The 11,944-nt window shown below is 41.7% G+C and overlaps 1 long non-coding RNA gene across 1 annotated transcript; it reads right to left on the bottom strand.

Moving 5' to 3' along the window:
* Nucleotides 1-206: 206 nt before the first annotated feature.
* On the bottom strand, nucleotides 207-11,327 carry LOC129044044 (uncharacterized). Its single transcript, XR_010123313.1, has 3 exons — nucleotides 10,395-11,327; nucleotides 8,476-8,617; nucleotides 207-396 (listed from the first exon to the last, which is right to left on the bottom strand). It is a non-coding gene; the product is annotated as an uncharacterized LOC129044044 (long non-coding RNA).
* Nucleotides 11,328-11,944: the final 617 nt, after the last annotated feature.

Consider the following 11,944-nt stretch of genomic DNA (forward strand, 5'->3'; position numbering starts at 1 on the left):
CATAGCAGATGTTAGTTTGCAAACACAGCCATTTAAAGACAGACAAGGCCAGATTACTCCTCCCCCAACTCCAAAAAGGGAGTAAAAGTATTTTAAACCAAGTTATTTCTGCCAATTACCTGTCTGATTTGTTGGTTCACTTGTTTATATGTTATCTATCCCCGAAGGAGTATTTTTGTGGCTTGCAGAAATGTGCACAGTAAAACAGGATTTTTTTTTTTTTTTTTTTTTTTTTTTTTTTTTAGAAAAGAGAGAGAACATCATCACAATGAAGAAAGCCTGGTGCAGTAAATGAAGGTGGTGCCAGGGATGACTTGCGTATATACAACGTTTGCCATGGAGTCCTGTGCTCTTTGCAGAGGTGAGATTCAGGTTTGACTCTGAACTTCTCAGCAGCTGAAACCAAAGTAGACAATGGCATCAATAACAAGAGCCACACAATCATTAGAATAAAAAAATCCCAGCTATCAGGAGAAACAGAAACTTTCCAGGAACTTCTGTTCTTATCACTCCCAGGAGGCCCTTGTGTGATATAAAAGGGACAATACCTTCAAAATCACTCCTGCAATAAAAACAATAGGTGGTTTCAAGAGGTTCGTTCTGAGTGTGTCTCTCAAAGGAGTAACCAAGATGTAAAGGTAATTAAGGAATCTCCAGGAATGGCCAGGAGAGTGCAGTCAGGGTACATAGCTCCCAGACAACCAGACATTGCTCAAAGACAATGTTTTAGGTCATCAAACGGATTGCAAACAGTGCAATACTCCCTGGCTATTATTTTCCACAGCAATACCTTTGACAAGAAGTACCTCACTTTGCCTCAGGGACTTGTCTATGAAACGCTGTGCCTACTCCTTACCTAGATCCCGTCCCTGGGTCTTGCAAGCCTTAAATTCAGCTTTTGTGAGCTAGTTCACTTTCTTGCACGTTGTATTGGCCCAGGCTCCTGCATAGTCTGTGAGGCAAACCCCCTGAACCGCATAGTTGTCTTGGAACTGGCAGTCTTGCAATGCTTTGATCATACTGTCAACTAAGATATTCAAAGACACTGCTCAGAGAAGGCTCAGCCTCTCTGTCTCTTGACAAAGAGGTTTGTGCCAAGGTCAAGTCTACTTTCTCTAGTAGGCCCTAAATTGCTTTGTTATCTTCCCAGCAGTAGAAGTGATAAGATTTGGAACTAGAGCAGATATGTTTACGGGAGTGGAAAACCATAGCAATTTTTTCTTCTGCCACCTTCATTAACGTGAACAAAAACGTTTTCATGCAAAATTCAGAACAGAAACCATTTTTTTTTTTTTGTTTTCTAATTTTGTTTAATCAGCGTTTTGTAGATCAGTAGTCATTAAGAAAAGTTCAGTGTGAGGCCAGACTTGGGCATTTTGTTCTGTCCTGCACACTTGCTATTTTGAAGGGCCTGATCCTACATCGCCTATGGGGCTCTGAGTGGTGGGGGGAGAATGACCAGACACCACCCATTACTGGGAGGATCTGAAGCAAAAGGTTCTCTAGGGGCCAGGCACAATCAAAGTGGAACATCTTCTTGAAAGGACCCTGATCTTAAAAAGCTTGGCTGGAGAAGACTGATCAACAGGTATTAACTTGTCTTTGGGCCTTCTGAGGGTTGAAATGAGGGTCTTAAAGGGGCCATTGCCTCTTCTACAACAGATACTGGGTTGAATCAAAGAGCATATAACTGGCTACCAGCAAATGCGATGGCTCCCGTCCTGCCCCTCACAAGGGGCATGGGAATCGCATTGTTGGTTCCACTTGGCCCCCTTAAAGCAGCACTTTCACATGGGACCCACCTTTTGTGCTTTGGGTGGTCAGGAGCAGGTTGTACGAAGGGGTCTGTACATGACTTTCCTCAGCTCTCTGCATGGGCCTATCACGTAGACATTTTTATTGTGGTGACTTCACAAAATCACCAAGTTTGAAGAAAAAACACTTATAGTTTGAGCAAATGAAAATTCTGGCACATTAAAAAATTCATCTGTAGGCGCAAGCTTCAATACACAGGCATCCCTTGAAGATATTGAGGGTTCAGTTCCAGACCACCATAACAAAGCAAATATCACACTAAAGCCGGTCACATGAATTTTTTGGTTTCCCAGCACACATGAAAATTATGTTTACACTATACCATAGTCCATTAAGTGTGCAGTAACATTATGTCTGAAAAACCAGGCTGAGCCCGGTTGCTTACACCTGTAATCCTAATACTGTGGGAGGCCAAAGTGGGAGAATCACTTGAGCCCAGGAGTTTGAGGCTGCTGTGAGCTATGATTGTGGTTCTGTACTCCAGCCTGGATGACAGAGTGAGATGCCCTGTCTACAAAAGATACAAAAAGTTAGCTGGGTGTGGTGGTGCGCACCTGTAGTCTTGGCTACTCAGGAGGCTGAGACAGGAGGATTGCTTAAGCCCAGGAGTTCAAGGCTGCAGTGAGCTATGGTCATGCCACTGCCTTCCAGCCTGGGCAACAGAGCAAGACCCCATCTCTAAAAAAAAAAAAGTACATATCTTAAAAATATTTTATTGTTAAGATGCTAATGATCATCTGAGCCTTCAGTGAGTTGTAATCTTTGCAGGTGGAGGGTCTTGCCTTGTGTTGATAGCTGCTGACTGATCAGGGTGGTGGCTGCTACAAGTTGGGGTGGCTGTGGCAATTTTTAAAAATAAAACAACAATGAAGTTTGCCAGATCAATTGACTCTTCCTTTCATGAAGGATTTCTCTGTGGCATGCAATGCTGTTTGATAGCACTTTACCCACGGTAGAACTTCTTTCAAAATTGGAGTCAATCCTCTCAAACTCTGTCATTGTTTTATCAACTAAGTTTATGTCATATTTCAAATCCTGTGTTGTTATTTCAACAATGTTCACACCGTCTTCACCAGAATTAGATTCCATTCCAAGAAACCACTTTTTTTCCTCATCCATAAGAAGCAACTTCTCATCTGTTCAAATTTTATCATGAGATTTTAGCAGTTCAGTCACATTTTCAGGCTTTTAATTCTGGTCCTCTTGCTGTTTCCTCCACGTCTGCAGGGACTTCCTCTTTTGAAGTCTTAAATCCCTCAAAGCCATCCATGAGGGTTGGAATCAACTTCTTCCAAACTCTTGTTCGTGTTGCTATTTTGACCTCCTCCCACAGATGTCCTCAATGGCATCCAGAATGGTGAATCCTTTCTAGAGGTTTTCAATTTACTTTGCCCGGATCCATCAGACGAATCACTGTCTATGGCAGCTATACTCTTACAAAATGTCTTTCTTAAATAACAAGACTTGAAAGTTGAAATTACTCTTTGATCCATGGGTGCAGAATGGATGTTGTGTTGATAGTCATTAAAACAATATGAACCTCCTTGTATATCTCCATCAGAGCTCCTGAGTGACCAGATGCATTGTAATGAGCAGTAAAAAATATTTTGAAAGAATCTTTTTTATTATTCTGAGCAGTATGTCTCAACAGTGGGCTGAAAACATTTAGTAAACCATGCTGTAAGCAGATGTGCTGCCATCCAGGCTTTGTTGTTCTATTTATACAGCACAGGCAGAGTAGATTTCACATAATTCTTCAGAGCCCCACGATTTTTGAAATAGTAAAAGAACATTGGCTTGTCTCCAGCTGCATTAGCCCCTAACAAGAGAGTCAGCCAGTCCTTGGAAGTTTTGAAGGCAGGCATTGATTTCTCTCTAGCTATGAAAGGCATGAATGGCATCTTCTTCCAAGAGAAGACTGTTTCATCTATAACACAATTCTGTAGTTTAGTGTAGCCACCTTCGTCAATTACCTTAGCTAGATCTTCTGGATGCTTTGCTGCAGCTTCTACAGCACTTGCTGCTTCACCTTGCACTTTTATGTCCTGGAGAAAATTCCTTTCCTTAAACCTCAGGAACCAAACTCTGCTAACTTCAAACTTTTCTTCTGCAATTTCCTTACCTCTCTCAGGCTTCATAAAATTATGAAGAGTTAGGGGTTGCTCTGGATTAGGCTTTGGTTTAAGGGAATATTGTGGCTGGTTTGATCTTCTCTCCAGACCACTCAAAATTTCTCTTTATCAACAATAAGACCATTTTGTTTTCTTATCATTCATATGTTCACTAGAGCAGCACTTTTAATTTCCTTCAGAACTTTTCCTTTGTATTTACAACTTAGCTGTTTGGCCAAGAGGCCTAGCTTTTGGCTCATCACACCTTCCTCACTAAGCTTCATTTTTAGCTTTTGATTTGGAGTGAGAGACATGCAACTCTCCTGACTCTTTCACTCAAACACTTTTTAGGCCATTATAGGATATTACTTGGATGAATTTCTTTTTCTTTTCTTTTTTTTTCTTTTCTTTCATTTTTATTTTTATTTTATTTTATTTTTTATACAGGTTCTGGCTCTGTGCCTCAGGCTGGAGTGCAGTGGTGCTATCATAGCTCACTGCAGCCTTGAACTCCTGGGCTCAAGTGATCCTCCTGCCCCAGCCTCCTGTGAAGCTGGGACTACAGGTGTGCACTACCATGCCTGGCTAATTAAAAAAAAAACTTTGGCTGGGTGCCGTGACTCACACCTGTAACTCCAGCACTTTGAGAGGCTGAGGTGGGCAGATCACTTGAGGTCAGGAGTTCAAGACCAGCCTGGCCAACATGGTAATATCCCGTCTCTACTAAAAATAAAATTAAAAAAAAATAGCTGAATGTGGTGGTACGTGCCCGTAATCCCAGAAGACTGGGAGACTGAGGCAGGGGAATTGCCTGAACCTCGGAAGCAGAGGTTGCAGTGAGCCAAGATCACACCACTATAATCCAGCCTAGGTGACAGAGCGAGACTCCATTAAAAAAAAATTTTTTTTTTTTTTTTTTTGTAGAGATGGGGGTCTCACTATGTCGCCCAGGCTGGTCTTGAACTCCTGGGCTCAAGTGATTCCCCCACTTCAGCCTCTCAAAGTGCTGGGATTATAGGTGAGAGCCGCTAATTGGCCTAATTTCAGTGTTGTTTTGTCTCAGGTAATAAGGAGGCCTGGTGAGGGGGAGAAGGATGGGAAATGGCAAGTTGGTAAAGCAGTTAGAAAATAAACAACATTTATTGATTAAGTTTGCCATCTTGTATAGGTGTGGTTCATGGTGCCCCCCAAAAAATCACGAGACAGATTGTAAGAATTAGCAAAATGTGGCACAAAGACACAAAGTGACTACATGCTGTTGAAAAAATGGCGCCAACAGACTTGCTCAATCCAGCTTGCCACAAACCTGCAATTTGTAAAAAACACATTATCTCCAAAGTGCAATAAAAAAAGGCATGTCTGTATGTAAACTGTTACAACTCTGGTGAATTTGCTTGATAAAAAAGTGTACTTTTTAAGCATTCTATACCACTGTAGTAAACAATAATGTATAGTTGCAAATAGCTAGGAGAATGTTGAATGATTGAATAATCCCAATACAAAGAAATCATAGGGTAAGATAATTAGCCTAATCTGATCACTATGCATTGTATGTATCAGAATATCACTATGTACCCCATAAATATGTACAATTATTATATGTTGATTTTAAAAGGTTACTTTTGATATGTGAATTTAATTTCCTAAGAAATTCTGACACTTGCTGTTCAACCCACAGGCTCCCCTGTTACAAAAACCTTCTAGTGATTTCTATTGTGGTTGTTTTGTCCATCCTTCTTCCTACTGCTCTGCATCCCATTTCTTGAGCCTGGCACTTCTCAAGGCTTATAGAGAGAAGCCTCACACCTTGCAGCCCATATGGGTTGGATTATATTGCCTGAGTTGAATTAAATAACTGATAGAACATTCTTGGATAGAACATTTGTGTATGTGTGCTTGCCTAGCTGAGGGATGGGTCACCTTTTCCTTCTCAGAACGTAGTAAATACCTAGATCCCTCTAGGGTGGAAGATGGCGAGGTAGAGAGAACTATATGAGGCCGCCTGCCCACCTTGTAGATGGGCCCACCTTCCAGTGCAGGGTAATGTGTGTGAATGGGCTGTGCAGGTCCCCAGAACTGGAGGAGCTGAATGAGGGGATGGAGGCTGCAAAACCTACATAAGACAGAACAGAACTACCCACCCAGGGAAGGAGAGGGCAGCCTCAGACCCTGGGCTTTGAGGGAGGCAGCAGCTCCTGTCATTTCAGAGCATTTTCTTCATTCACCCCTTCCTGTGGGTAGGAAAAAGAGTTACCTAGTAGACTTGATCTCAAGTCAGTAATATGTCATGCTAAACCTAGGGACTTCCAGATTGGGTGGCAAAGATCATTCTGGACACTTCTTCCCATGCTACTTCCATCCAATGAGGCCAGTCTGACTTCAGAAATCCATACTCTTTGCTTTTTGTTAACACAGATGTTTCCTTAACCTGAATCCTCTGCTTATCGGCTGTGATTAGGCTTGCCTTTTAAAAAAACTTTCTGTTTTGAGCTCATTGAGATTCACATGCAATTACGGGATTCCACATGCCTTTCACCCAGTTTCGCCTAATGGTAACATCTTGCATAATTATAGAACAATATCACAACCAGAAAATGGATATTGGTACAATTGATCCATCTTAGATTTTACCAGTTTTTCATGCACTCATCTGTGTGTGTGTGTGTATGTGTGTGTGTGTGTGTGTGTATGTGTGTGTATGTGTGTGAGTGTGTTTTATTGTATGCAGTGTTGTCACATGTGTAGGTTCAGGTGACCACGATCACAGTCAAGATACCAAACAGTTCCATCACAAGTGTCCCTCTTGGGTTGGTTTTTTGTTTGTTTGTTTGTTTTGAGACAGAGCTCACTCTGTTGCCCAGGCTGGTCTCGAACTCCTGACCTCAAGTGATCCACCAACCTTAGCCTCTCAAAGTGCTGGGATTATAGTCCTGAGCCACTGCGCCTGGCCTCTTGTTGCTTTTTTGTAACTGTATCTACATCCTCCCTCCACTCTTATCCCCTGGCAACTACTCATCTTTTCCCCATTTCTATAATTTTGTCATTTTAAGAATGTTACATGAATAGAATCACACAGTATATAATCTTTTGTGATTGGCTTTTTTCCACTCAGCATAATTCCCTGGAGAAGTTGTGTGTATCAACAATAATTCCTTTCTTTTTGTTGCTGAGTAGTATACCACATGGTATCGACGTACCACAGTTTGACCATTCATTCACTGAAGGAAATCTGGATTCTTTCCAGTTTGGAGGTACAAATTATGCTGCTACAAGCATTCCTGTGTAGGATTTTGTGTGACTATATGTATTCGTTTCAATGCAATAAGTACTCAAGAGTGCAGTTGCTGGGTTGTGCAGTAGTTGCGTGTTTAGTTTTTCCAGAAACTACCAAACTATTTTCCAGAGTGGCTGTACCATTTTACATTTCCACCAGCAATGTATGTGTGATCTAATTAACTGCATCCTCATCAGCATTTGGTGTTGACTCTGTTTTTTATGTTAGCTGTTCTGTAGTTGTGTAGCAATATTGCATTGTGATTTTCATTTTCATTTCTCCAGTGGCTAATAACGTTGAACATCTTTTCATGTGTTTACTGACCATCTGTATATCTTCTTCAGTGAAATATCTCTTCATATCTTTTGCTCATTTTTCTAATTAGATTGACATTTTCTTGTTGACTTTTGAAAGTTCTTTATATATTCTGGATATTAGTCCTCTGTCAGATATGTGATTTGCAAATCTTCTCACAGTCTATAGCTTGTCTTCTTACCTAATTTTTTTCCAGCATTTTTTCTATTTTTATTTTTATTTTTTGAGATGGAGTCTTGCTCTGTTGCCCAGGCTGGAGTGCAGTGGTGCAATCTTGGCTCACTGCAAACTAAGCCTCCTGGGTTCAAGTGATTCTCCCACCTCAGCCTCCTGGGTATCTGGAATTACAGGCACCCGCCACTATGCCTAGATAATTTTTGTATTTTTAGTGGAAATGGGGTTTTGCCATGTTGGCCAGGCTGGTCTTGAACTCCTGACCTCAGGTGATCCTCCTGCCTTAGCCTCCCAAAGTGCTGGGATTACAGGCGTAAGCCACCGTGCCCAGCTTGCATTTTTTCTTTTTTTTTTAAATTTTAGTTTCAGGGGTACATGTGCAGTTTTGTTACCTGGCCAGATTGTGTTAAGCTGAGGTTTAGGGTATGAATGATCCTATCACCCTGGTACTGAGTATAGTACCCAATAGCTAGTTTTTCATCCCTTGCCCCACTTCCTCCCTTCCCTGTCTAGTAATCCCCAGTTTCTATTATTGTCATCTTTATGCCTGTGAGTACCCCATGTTTGGCTCCCACTTATAAGTGAGAATATGTGGTATTTGGTTTTCTGTTTCTGCACTAATTCACCTAGGATAATGGCCCCCAGCTGAATCCATGTTGTTGTAGATGACATGGTTGAGTAAGCATATCCTGCATTCCTACGCAAAGAGTTCAATGGCAATATATCCTACAGCAATAAAGAAAAAGGAGCAAAATTATCCCAAGTAAACTAAATAAGAAGGCTTACCATGAACTGGGAAACTGTTGAAACCAAGCTGATATGTGGTTGCTAGCTGATTCCAATAGAGGCTCAGAATTAGAATATTGATCCAGAGTTTTACATTACTCATCCCTCCCTCTTGTTTCTTCTGAGCAGCAGCCAGAGATCACTGGTTGGTTCACAGGAATAAGCAGAGTTAGTCTCAGTTGCAGAAATAAACTTAAAAACAACTGATGAGACTAGAATCTAATAGGTTCTTGAAACAATTTTTTTCTCTCTCTACTTTCCCATTTTTACTAAAGACAAATCATAATAGGACTGATTTGTTTGCAAACATAAGCTATCCCCAAAAGTATATTCCCTACCTAGTTATTACACACCAAAGTTCTCTCATAATATGAAGCAATTTCTGAAATCCCCAAAAGTCAAAACCATCAGATAATGCAATGCAAAATAGAACAGAGCCTTAGACTTTGAGAGGAATCTATCTGCTTTCCATTCCTAGGGTTCCATGAGAAAAACAGAGGTTTCCCCCAAAATGAGGTCTATGGAGCTTCCTCTGTTTTTCCCAAGGAGATCCAGGCTGTTACAGCTTGAATATCCACTTTTAATTAAGCTAACTTTTAACCATAGCACTCTAAAAAAAAATTCTTTTAAATCTCTTATTACCTGACTTTATCCAAGCCAAACGGCCAATATTTCTGGGTTTTGAACTTTACCAAAGGTAACCTCCTAGGTGCTCAGAAAAGGAAAATTCCAGACAGTTTGTGGACGGGAAGAGAATCAACAAATTGTAAAGGTCACACAGATATCAAACCAGAAAGAACTCATCCCCTAAGCCAGGAATTGAACCCTGGACTCAGGCTGTCATTGTGAAAAGACAAAGCCTTAGTCACTAAGCTACAGCATTGGGCAGTTTCCATTGCTCTTCCTAGAAGAAGTCTAGAGCTTGCAAAGGATTTTAACTGCTCAAGATAATTTTTAGGGCTAACTATGACATGAACTCCATGTTTCTTGTCCGCTGGATGATGGAGACCAAGAGAAAATACCACCATGTGGTTACAAGGTCAAGCTCCCAAGGACATGAAACAAGACGAGAAGGAAACTTCATCCAGCTTTTTCTGTTTCAGGGTCCTGCAGCAAAGTTTGTTACTGAGGTCCTAAGCCCATGTTCTATCCTAAGGTACTCCTCTTTATGACAGAGTGATACAGAAAGACAAATTTATAGCACAAAGTACACCAGGTTTGCTACAGTCGCTACTCCACTCAGCACCCAAAATGGAACTGGCAAGGCTCAAACTTGCTCCTGGATGGACCCTGTCAGCTTTCATCCAACCTCTGACCAAGAGTTTCAACATGATGTTTCTGGGCAAGATGATCGCCCTGAATAACAGAAAAGATAAGAAAGGGAAAGGAGAGAAAGGAAGAAAAGCATTGCCTGTAGCAGGGTGGGGAGGCGAAGAAGTCAGGGAGGCCAGAGAAAGACCCATTGCAGCGACACTGAATCAAAAGTTTAGGTGGCCACTTGTCAGTTGTGAAGGGATCTTTTCCAGCAGCTCCGTCAGCTCTCAAGTTTCCCCTTTTGGGGAGGAAAAGACTCTTATGTCTCATGATCCTGTACATGTCTAATCCTGTTACGCACAGCCATCAGCAAAGAGTGCAAGGCAAATTAATCCAAAGAGAATAATGGTTAACATCCTGTAATGCCAAATCCATTTTTAGCCAAGTGGGACTTTACTGACAGGGGCCTCTAACCCCCTAAATCTTAGGAAGAACTCTAACCTTCCTAAGTTGGGTCTCAAACCCAAGTCCGGTCAAGCATCCTTACCTTTTATTAAGAGGGTCCTTTAACCCACACTGTCTTAGGACTGAGACTCTAACTCCTCTAAGTTGGGCCTCTAACCCAATCCCATCTTTACCTGGGTAAAATGTACCCCAACACTTACCCAAAGTTGGCCCATTGGTGCTGCAGTCTATTTCCTTAGGGTCAGGGGTCTCTTCAATATTGTCCCTTCATGGTCACCAGGAAGATGTTACCAGAAAAGGGTCCCAATCCAGACCCTACAAGAAGGTTCTTGGATCTCACACAAGAAAGAATTACAGTTGAATCCGTAAAGTGAAAGCGAGTTTGTTAAGAAAGTAAGGGAATAAAGAATGGCTGCTCCATAGGCAGAGCAGCAGCGTGGGCTGTTCCACTGTTGATACTTATGGTTATTTCCTGATTATATGTTAAACAAAGGGTGGATTATTCATGAGATTTCCAGGAAAGGGGTGGGCAATTCCTGGAACTGAGGGTTCCTCCCCCTTTTAGACCATATAGGGTAACTTCCTGACATTGCCATTGCACTTGTAAACTGTCATGGCACTGGTGGGAGTGTCTTTTAGCATGCTAACGCATTATAATTAGCGTATAATGAGCAGTGAGGACGGCCAGAGGTCACTTTCATCACCATCTTGGTTTTGGTGGGTTTAGTCTGGCTTCTTTACCTCATGCTATTTTATCAGCAAGGCCTTTGTGACCTATATCTTGTGCCGACCTTCTGTCTCATCCTGTGACTTAGAGTGCCTAACCACCTGGAAATGCAGCCCAGTAGGTCTCAGCCTTATTTTACCCAGTTCGTATTCGAGATGGAGTTGCTCTGGTTCAAACATCTCTGACAGAAAGACTACGGTAGGAAAGGGAATGGAAAAAATTGATCTGCATACTTGCCACTAGGTGAAGTAACAATGTTGGGCTGTCATGTGATTCTGCAGAGTGAGGGTGGTGAGGAGTAAAACAGTGTTCAGGTGGGTGTTTGGGGAAGTTGTAGGCAGCTGGTGATTAGATTTCTGGGAAGACGTGGTCTCCCTTCAGGTAGCATCACAGACTACAGCGGTACCAACACCTCTTGTAGGGCACCCTAACTTCTCCAGGACATGACCAAACTTGGCATTTCATAGAAGAGAAATACCAGGCCTGCCTCAAGTACTCTCCTTACTGCATTTGCCCCTCTTCAGCTTCCCTGTGAAGCTGGAATGTAACTACTTAAGTACTCAAGAGGCCTTCCACAAGAAACACAAAAGCTTTGCATTCCAGCTCTTGGTTCCTTGCCACATGACTGTCTCTAAGAATTTCCATGTTATTTTTGGAATGGAAAAACCAGACACAGTGTGGCTTCTTTGAAAAGACAAGGTGATTGCTCTCCAGATTGTTTTCAGAAAATAAACACTCTAATGCTTCTGTTCAACAGGCATTTAAAATTCAAGAAGAATGAGGGCATGAAGAAAGAACTGTTTGGACACAGTTAATTCTCTGTATGTGCCTTATATTAGTGGTTGTAGCGGAATTTGGAGCAGAATATAATCAAACACATTAGCACTTATGTGGAAGGAGCAAACAATGAGATGGGCGATATGGCCCACTTTGAGATCTTTTGTTTAAAACAACAACAAAAAAAGAGCCACCTGGCTACTTTTTTTAGCTCTGGAATTTTCCCCAGGTGGGCTATTAACATGA

The sequence above is a fragment of the Pongo pygmaeus genome, chromosome 13 (genome assembly GCF_028885625.2).
Source record: "Pongo pygmaeus isolate AG05252 chromosome 13, NHGRI_mPonPyg2-v2.0_pri, whole genome shotgun sequence".
Classification (NCBI taxonomy): domain Eukaryota; kingdom Metazoa; phylum Chordata; class Mammalia; order Primates; family Hominidae; genus Pongo; species Pongo pygmaeus.